This window comes from Callorhinchus milii, unplaced genomic scaffold (genome assembly GCF_018977255.1).
Source record: "Callorhinchus milii isolate IMCB2004 unplaced genomic scaffold, IMCB_Cmil_1.0 Scaffold4, whole genome shotgun sequence".
NCBI lineage: Eukaryota > Metazoa > Chordata > Chondrichthyes > Chimaeriformes > Callorhinchidae > Callorhinchus > Callorhinchus milii.
Window position 1 is genome coordinate 1,999,885 of NW_024704745.1, and position 7,853 is coordinate 2,007,737.

The following is a 7,853-nucleotide window of genomic DNA, read 5'->3' on the forward strand; positions in this document are numbered from 1 at the left end:
TACCGTAAAAGTGAAGTGACTGGGTTATTCTGTGGGCAGTTTTCAACGCACAGCAACGCGCCACAAACAGCCACGGAGTGAGGGACCAATTTTATTTGGGTGTATCGTTGGCCAGGACACTGGCAGAGAGAGAGAGAGAGAAACTTATTATTATTATTATCGAATCTGTTTCCACCACCATTTCAGGCCGTGTGTTCCAGATCATAACAACTCTCTGCCTAAAAACATTTCTCCTCGTCTCATCTCCCCTCTGGTTCTTTGGCCAATTATCTTAAATCTACGTCCCCCTGGTTACCGACCTGCCCGCCAGTGGGAACAGTTTCTCCTGTCTACTCTTATCAAAACCCCTCATCATTTCGAACACCTCTATTAAATCTCCCCGTAACGTTCTCTGCTCTGAGGAGAACAATCGCAGCCTCTCTCGTCTCTCCGCACAATTGCGGATCCCCTCGTTCCTGGTGTCATTCTTATTTCTTTTCAGGAAATGTGACAAACTGGCTCCCAATTAAGACCTAATTGAAGGGTTTCTCCAGCATTTCGCAGACCTGGCGATGATACAAACACACAAAATAAATACACAGTCACTACACTTGACGGAGAACTGCGGGAGAGGCTTTGAGATATTTTTGACGTGCGGAAGGCGCTGTAAGGAATGCCCTGATCATCATCATCATTATAATTATTATTATTATTAACGGCGACCGAAATCTCAACCAGTTAAACAGCTTCAGAGGTGAAGGCACTTACTTTCTCCTCATTCAGTGTCTTTGTCCCACTCCACTCGCGACGTGTTGTCCTGCAACAGAAAATGTGCAAAGTAATTCTCAGACCATCTCCATGTTGATTCCCTGTCTCACAGCGGTCGCCTTCACGAGATGTTTTGATGTTATCGGTGCTGTACCAGATGCAATGAGTATTATTATTATTATTGTTCTACCGTGGAGTTGTTGTTGCTGTTAACCCCGCAAGCCAAGGCACTCACGGGGAGGGTGGTCCTCGCTGGACAAGCAGCGGGAAAGCTTGGCCAGACAGCGACATCAATGGCAAGCCGTGTGGTTTTAGATGGTCAGACTCCAGCAGTTACCCCCAACGCACACTCTGGGATCCTCCCCCCACCCCAAGCCTTGGCTCTTGCCAACCTGCGCCTAATACTTTCCGGAATTAGGTAAGCGGGACGCATCCCTCCAGGTGGCTTCTCAGACAATACAACGCTTTCCCCAGCACTGCACTGGAGTGTCAATCTGGACGTAACACTGTGGGGAGTTGATGATGTGGGGGGCGGGAGGCGGGGGTCTGCGGGTGGGAGCTATCGTCTGAAGGTGTCGTCCTTCAGAGAAGACGTTAGAGCAAGTTTGAGTAAAAAGAGAGGGGGATGGAGGAAAAAGAGGGATGGAGTAAAGAGAGAGAGGGATGGAGGAAAGAGAGAGGGATGGAGGAAAGAGAGAGAGGGATGGAGGAAAGAGAGAGAGAGGGATGGAGGAAAGAGAGAGAGAGAGATGGAGGAAAAAGAGGGATGGAGGAAAGAGAGAGGGATGGAGGAAAGAGAGGGATGGAGGAAGGAGAGAGAGAGATGGAGGTGAGAGAGAGGGATGGAAGAAAGAGAGGGATAGAGTAAAAAGAGAGAGTGATGTAGGAAAAAGGGAGAAGGATGGAGGAAAGAGAGAGGGGGGATGGAGGGGAAAGAGAGAGGGATGGAGCAAAGAGAGAGGGATGGAGGAAAAAGAGAGATGGCTGGAGCAAAGAGAGAAGGATGGAGGAAAAAGAGAGGGATGGAGGAAAGAGAAAGAGATGAAAGAGAGAGGGATGGAGGAAAAAGGGAGATCCCACAGGACAACTGGTAAAAGACCAACAAATCTATCTCTCTTACAAAACACTTTGAGATGCCTTTGAAGTTCCGACCTCAATCCTTCCGGACCACGACACGTGATCCCCTCACCCGCTCCGTACACCCCATCGCGCCGCCTTTTTAAGCGAACGCAAGGTGCCCCGTGAGTCGATGGTAAGTGGGGGGGGGGGGGGGGGGTCGATGCGTTTTCCGTTTCGAACCGTTTGAAGTCCGCGCCGAGTGTGTGGGCGGGAGAGAGGATTGCACTTGCTCGGCCAGGCTATTTCCTCCTTAAGTCAGAAGTATTTCTAATTAAAGCGAAGCAATAAATAATTCAGCCCGTATGGATTCTGTGAGTGCCTTGCAAAGTGCTTAAGGTCTCACTCGGCCTGGCTCAGTCGATAGCACTCTCGCCTCCGAGCTAGGGTTCAAGCCCCACGTCGGGACTTGGAGCTCGCACGATCTGGACTGAGGCTCCAGTGCAGTGCTGGGGGGTGGGTCGGGGGCGTTGGGGTTTAAGGGGAACACTGCATTGTTGTTCGTGTCTCGTCCTCTGGTTTAACACCAGATGCCATGTTAAACTGTGGTCTCGTCTGTGCCTCCACACGGGGATGTCGAAGACCCAATGATAGTAATTCTGTGACCTCCTTAACCCCTGACCAACCTGCCTCCACCCCCCCCCAACCACCCCACCATTGGCGGGTGGGCCTTCAGCCTCTCTACCCCCACCCTTTGGAACTCCATCCCACAGTCCCTCTGCCTCGCCCCGTCCCTTTGCCTCCTTCGAGACCCATCTCAAGACGTTCCTCTTTCACCGCGCCTTCGGTCACCCTCCACCCCTCCTGATCCCAACCACCACCACCCCCATCCCACAGCTCGGATGCGGATCCCTGACTGTCCAGCGCCTTGGGACGTCCTCCTGTCGTGAGAGGCGCTGTGGAAATGCCATTTGTTGTTGTTTTGTTGTTGGAAAAGGGGAGGGGGTTTGTCCCGGTGACTTGGCTGACGCTCCCACAGTTTGATCGGTGATTTGCTTCATGGCTGTTTGTGGGACTGTGAGGCATCCGAAATGGTCGTTGCGATTGCAGACAAAAATACAGCCACTACACCTGACAGCAAAAAATCAATGTGTGTCTATCTGTGGGGCGAGGAGGGGGGGAAGGGTGGGAAGTTAAACATAATAAACCCCATCATCCCAGTACATCGATGATCTCAGGATCTCTCCACCCTTCCCCATCACACCGGTCCTCTCCAAGGCTCCACCGGCTCCCAATCACCGAGCGGATCGACCTCAAGATCCTCTCGCTCGTCTTCAAATCCTTTCACTCCCTCACACCTAACTCCCTATCTGTCCGACCTGCTTCCCCTCACCACCACCCCCCCCAACAACTCCACCACCCGCTGCCTCCACTCGGCTGGCTCGGGCCACCTGTTTGTCCCTCGTCCCCTCCTCCGCTCCTCCATCGGCGGCCGGGCCTTCAACCGCTACATCCAGAAACTCTGGAACTCTCTCCCCCCACCTCCCTCTCACCGCTTCCCCCCTCCCCCCACACCTTCAAATCCCGCCTAAAGACCTTCCCTTTTTGATCGTGCTCCCCCCCCCCCCCTCCACAGCCTCTCGCTCTCGCCTTGGCTCGGTGTCACACTCTCTCAAACGCCGCCCTACGCTACCCGTTAAATTCTACTTCGTTAAAATTGATTAAGAAATCGAATTTTACATGTAAGAAAATGCAATGAAATTTCGATTGCAGGGGGTGAGGACAGCGCAGGCAGTCTACGTCGCTTGGCGGGATTTCCAAGAGAAATGATCGGGAGTGAGATTGCCGAGCGAGAGACAGAAAGGTACATCGCGGACCGAGTGATAGCGATTTATAGAATATTACAGCAGCAGAAGGAGGCCATTCGGCTCGTCGCGCCTGTGCCGGTTGTTCGGAAGAGCTACCCAATCGGTCCCCACTCCCTCTAAACAAACAGACAAGTGCTACATCCCCCCCAAAAAATAACAGTAGTTCGGTCACTCAATCCATGACTGTTTGTGGGACACTGCTGAGCGCAATTGGCTGCCGCGTTCGCCCACAAATATACAGTCAATTCACTTTACAGTGTGTTCTGTGAAGCGCTTTGGGACGTCCTCCCGACGTGAAAAGCGCTATATCAAATGCAAGGATTATTATTATTATTATAACCTTCTCTGCTGTAAGGAGAACAATCCCAGCTTATCTAGTCTCCCCACATAACTAGGGGCTCTCATCCCTGGTACCGTTCTGGTAAATCTCCTCCGCGCCCTCTCCAAGGTCTTGATATCCTACCTAAAGCGTGGGGCGAAATTGCGCACGGCAGCGTCCCACAAGTAGTCGGCGTTTGAGCGACCAAATTATTATTTTGTTTTGAAGGGTTTATTAACCCCCAGAAAAGCGATCCGCCAATCGACTTACAACCGGGTTCCTACTTACTGCTGGGTAAACAGGGGCGCGCGCGCGTGTGTGTGTGTGGGGGTGTGTGTGTGGGTGGGGGTGTGGGGGAGTAAGGAAATTTGCCCAACGTTTCGCCCCCTGCCCGGGAATCGAACAACGGGTCCTCTCGCTTGCGAGGCGAGCGCTCTAACCACTGAGCTACGGTAGTAGTTAATAGTTGGTACCGTGTTATCCTAAAGATAGTGAAACGAGATGCTAAAGCGAGTTCCTGTCTGCCTGTTCGGGGTGGGGGGGGGGGGGGGAGAAAATTCCCTGACATTGTTCGAAAAGAGAAGGGAGTTTCTCTCTCTCTCTCTCTCTCTCTCGGTGTCCTGGCCAACAATCCCTCTCATAAATCTGTCATTCACCTCACGGTGTGTTGGGGGGTGAGGGTGGGGGTAGGTGGGGTGCTGTTGGGGAGCGCGGGGGAGGCTGGTCGGCACGATATGGCTACTGCCTTTTGTGTTCACTCCCCCCACTTGACAATAGTTCCTTGCGAAGCACTTTGAGGCGTTTCCCACTTGATGAGTTTCTGCGCGTTTGCTTCTTTCTCTCTCTTTTTCTCTCTATCTCTTTCTCTCTCTCTTTCTCTTCTCCCCCCCCCCCACCACCGCCTCTCTCTCTCTCTCGCTCTGTCTCTCTTTGAATGTTGCCTGTGTCTGTGTTGAAGTTGAAACTAGACACAACTCCTCCTCTCTCCCTCTCGCCCATTGAACCATCCTGGAGATGGGTCACCAGTTCTCTGTCAAGGGGGTGGAGGGGGGGGGGGGGGTGGGAGGAGGGGGTGGAAAGGGGAAAGGGAAGGTGGTGGGGGTGGGGGAGGCAGGTGGACTGAGGAGATGAGATTCAAGCCAAAGTAGAGATGCATGTGTGCGTGCGTGAGTGTGTGCGTGAGTGAGTGTGCGCGTGTGCGCGTGTGAGTGTGTGTGTTTGCGCGTGTGGGGGGGTGGGGGCAGAGGTCCTGTGTGTGTGTGCGCGCGCGCGCTTGTGTGTGTGTGTGTGTGGAGGGGGAGTGGGGTGGGGGTGGGGAGAGGGGGAGAGGGGAATACACCGAAAATAAGTTAACATATTAAAAAAAACACACCGCTTTAGGAAAGTTTAGGAAAGTTTCTTTGTGTCCGACTAAAAATACATGGAAGTATTTATCGATTCATCTTTCCTACGTGGTCAGTCAGGGGCCAGGTTGGCTTCCTACGTTTGCACCCCCCTCCCCTCCCTCCCCAACCCAAAAGAAAAAATATATATAGAGAGAGAGAGAGAGAGAGCGAGTGTTGAGCTGGGAGTGAGAGAGTTAATTAGCATCAGGGAGCTCAGGCTAGTAGCCGGCCAAGTTTAATCACCGACAATCCTACCCTTGCTGACGCTTAAAGGAACTGAGTGCAAAACACTGTGCAGTCAAAGAGAAATATTTCAACAGTAAGGAGGCTGTCTATCCCTCTAAACTTCCTCCTTACTGCATCACCCCCCCCCTCCACTCCCCAACGCCCCCCCCCACCTCCCCCCCTCAGCCCCGTCGGGCTTGTGGAGACTGTGGGAGGAGGAGGAGGAGGAGGCGGAGGAGGAGGAGAAGAGTGGGGGGTGGGAAGTTGCGACCGAACCGCTTGAGAGAGCTGCTGTGATGGAAGATTTATTAATCCCAGTGCGACTGAGCGTAGGGGAAGGGCGCATAAGGGGCTGCTGTGAGTTTCCAGCGAGCTGGGCAAAGGGAAGGAGACAGAGAGCGAGAGGAGAGAGAGAGAGAGAGAGAGAGAGAGCGCGAGAGAGAGAAGAGAAGAGAGAGAAAAAACACACGACGGCAACACACCAAAAAAAAAAATCAGGAGCAAAAATACCGCAGATGTGCTGGAAATCTGCAACGATCACCGAAGTGGCTGGGAAACACGCAGCAGCAGGTCAGGCAGCATCTATGGAGAGAGGTGGGGGGGAAAAACGAGTGAACGTTTCGGGTCGATGACCTTTCATCGGAACCGGTGTGGGGTTGGGGTGGAGTGGGGGGGGGGGGGGGTCGGGGAACGTGCGTGAGCGAGCGAGCGCGTGCGTGTGTGGGTTTTTTTGGGTTTCCCACCCCCACGCCACCCACTCCGTCGTTTTTTTCCGAGAAAAAATATTTCGCTTTTTTTTGTGGGGTGGGGTGGGGGGTGGGGTGGGGGAGAGGAATGGGGGTGGGGGGGGGGGGGTGTAAGGGAGCGACGCAACTTCATCCCAACCCCTCCTCTCGCTCCCTCCGAGCGCGCGTACACACACACACACACACACTGACTTAACGTGACCTTATGTCACCAGTAATGACTGCAACTTAATTGATTCAGAAAACCTTGTCTGGGTAGGTTTCGGACTGGGCCTCAAGAGTTCAGTCAGTGCATTCCAACTCTCTACGGAGCAGGACGGCAGAGGCAAGGGGGGGGGGCGGGGGGGGGGGGGGGGGGGGGGGTGCGTCAGAGGGGAAGGCAAAGGAAAGGGGGGCCGGCGGGGGGCGCGCGGGCGGTGGGAGTTTGGCGAGTTTTGATTATGCGCAGACTAATAGTTGTCCTACTTCAAGTTCTATTCTCTCTTGCTCTCTCTCTCTCTCTCCCCCCCCACACCCCCCCCCACCCTCTCTCTCTCTCTCTCTCTCTCTCTCTGCCTCGCCCCCCCACCCCCACCGCGCCCCCCTCTCCTCCCCCCTTGCTCGCTCGCTCGCTCGCTCTCCCAACCTCGTACCGAGATTTGGTTAAGCGAAGAGCGAGCTTCTTCAGCAGCCAACTCTATCTCTCTCTCTCTCTCTCTCTCACTCTCTCTCTCCGTCCGTCGCACTTTCTCTCTGCCTCCCTCGCCATTCGTTCTTTTTTTTTTGGGGGGGGGGTGTGGGGTAGGTGGGGTGTGGGTTGGGGTGGGGGTGGTGGGGGGGGTTTGCTTTGAACGTGGGGGGGTGAAACACGGAAAGTAGGTGCTCAGTGAAAACCGATGCCTTTGGTTGGAGACGGACCAAGACGGGGTGGGAAAAAAAGCCGTAGGACGGGAGGCGATGGAGCATCGAGGGAGGTGTGTGTGTGTGTGTGTGTGTGTGTCCGTGTGTGCATCCGTGTGGGCGCGCGCGTGTGCGCGCGTCTGCAAAGAGGAGAGGAGGGCCTCAGCTTAACATTTGTGAGGTCTCGAAGACCTGATAAGGCGCTTTATCAAATGCAGGGATTATTATTGTTGTTATTATTAAGTCACTGATTTTTGCTGCTGTGGGTAACACACACTCCACACGCTCGCTCACACACAGGGACACACACACACACACACACACACACTCGCACGTACCTCACCTCTCTTTCCCCCACCCCACCACCACCCCCCCAAACCCCCCGCGCGCCCCCACACACCCAAAAAGAAAGTTGGAAGCATTTTCCTGGCGTTCTGTGTGCAAGTAAGTAAAACGGGGGAGTGGGGCGGAGTGGGAGTGGGGGGGTGTGGGGGGGGGCCGGGGGGCGGGGGGGAGGGCGGTGGAGTGTGACGGGGAGGGAACGGGGGAAGAGATTTGCTTTGACTGTTTGTGTTTGGATATCGGGGAGCGTTTCAAGGAGCGAAGCGAAGCTGGTTGAGATGTGCTT

At 54.2% G+C, this 7,853-nt stretch overlaps 2 long non-coding RNA genes across 2 annotated transcripts in view; one reads left to right on the forward strand and one right to left on the reverse strand.

The window, feature by feature from the left end:
• Positions 1 to 330: 330 nt before the first annotated feature.
• Positions 331 to 7,596, reverse strand: LOC103172178. The gene is made up of 4 exons (XR_006085008.1): positions 7,569 to 7,596; positions 6,111 to 6,182; positions 748 to 796; positions 331 to 545 (listed from the first exon to the last, which is right to left on the reverse strand). It is a non-coding gene; the product is annotated as an uncharacterized LOC103172178 (long non-coding RNA).
• Positions 6,079 to 7,853, forward strand: part of LOC121848879 — a 67,248-nt gene continuing 65,473 nt past the window's right edge. Inside the window, exon 1 of the long non-coding RNA XR_006085007.1 lies at positions 6,079 to 6,170. This is a non-coding gene — a long non-coding RNA (uncharacterized LOC121848879). The remainder of the gene's footprint in view (positions 6,171 to 7,853) is intronic.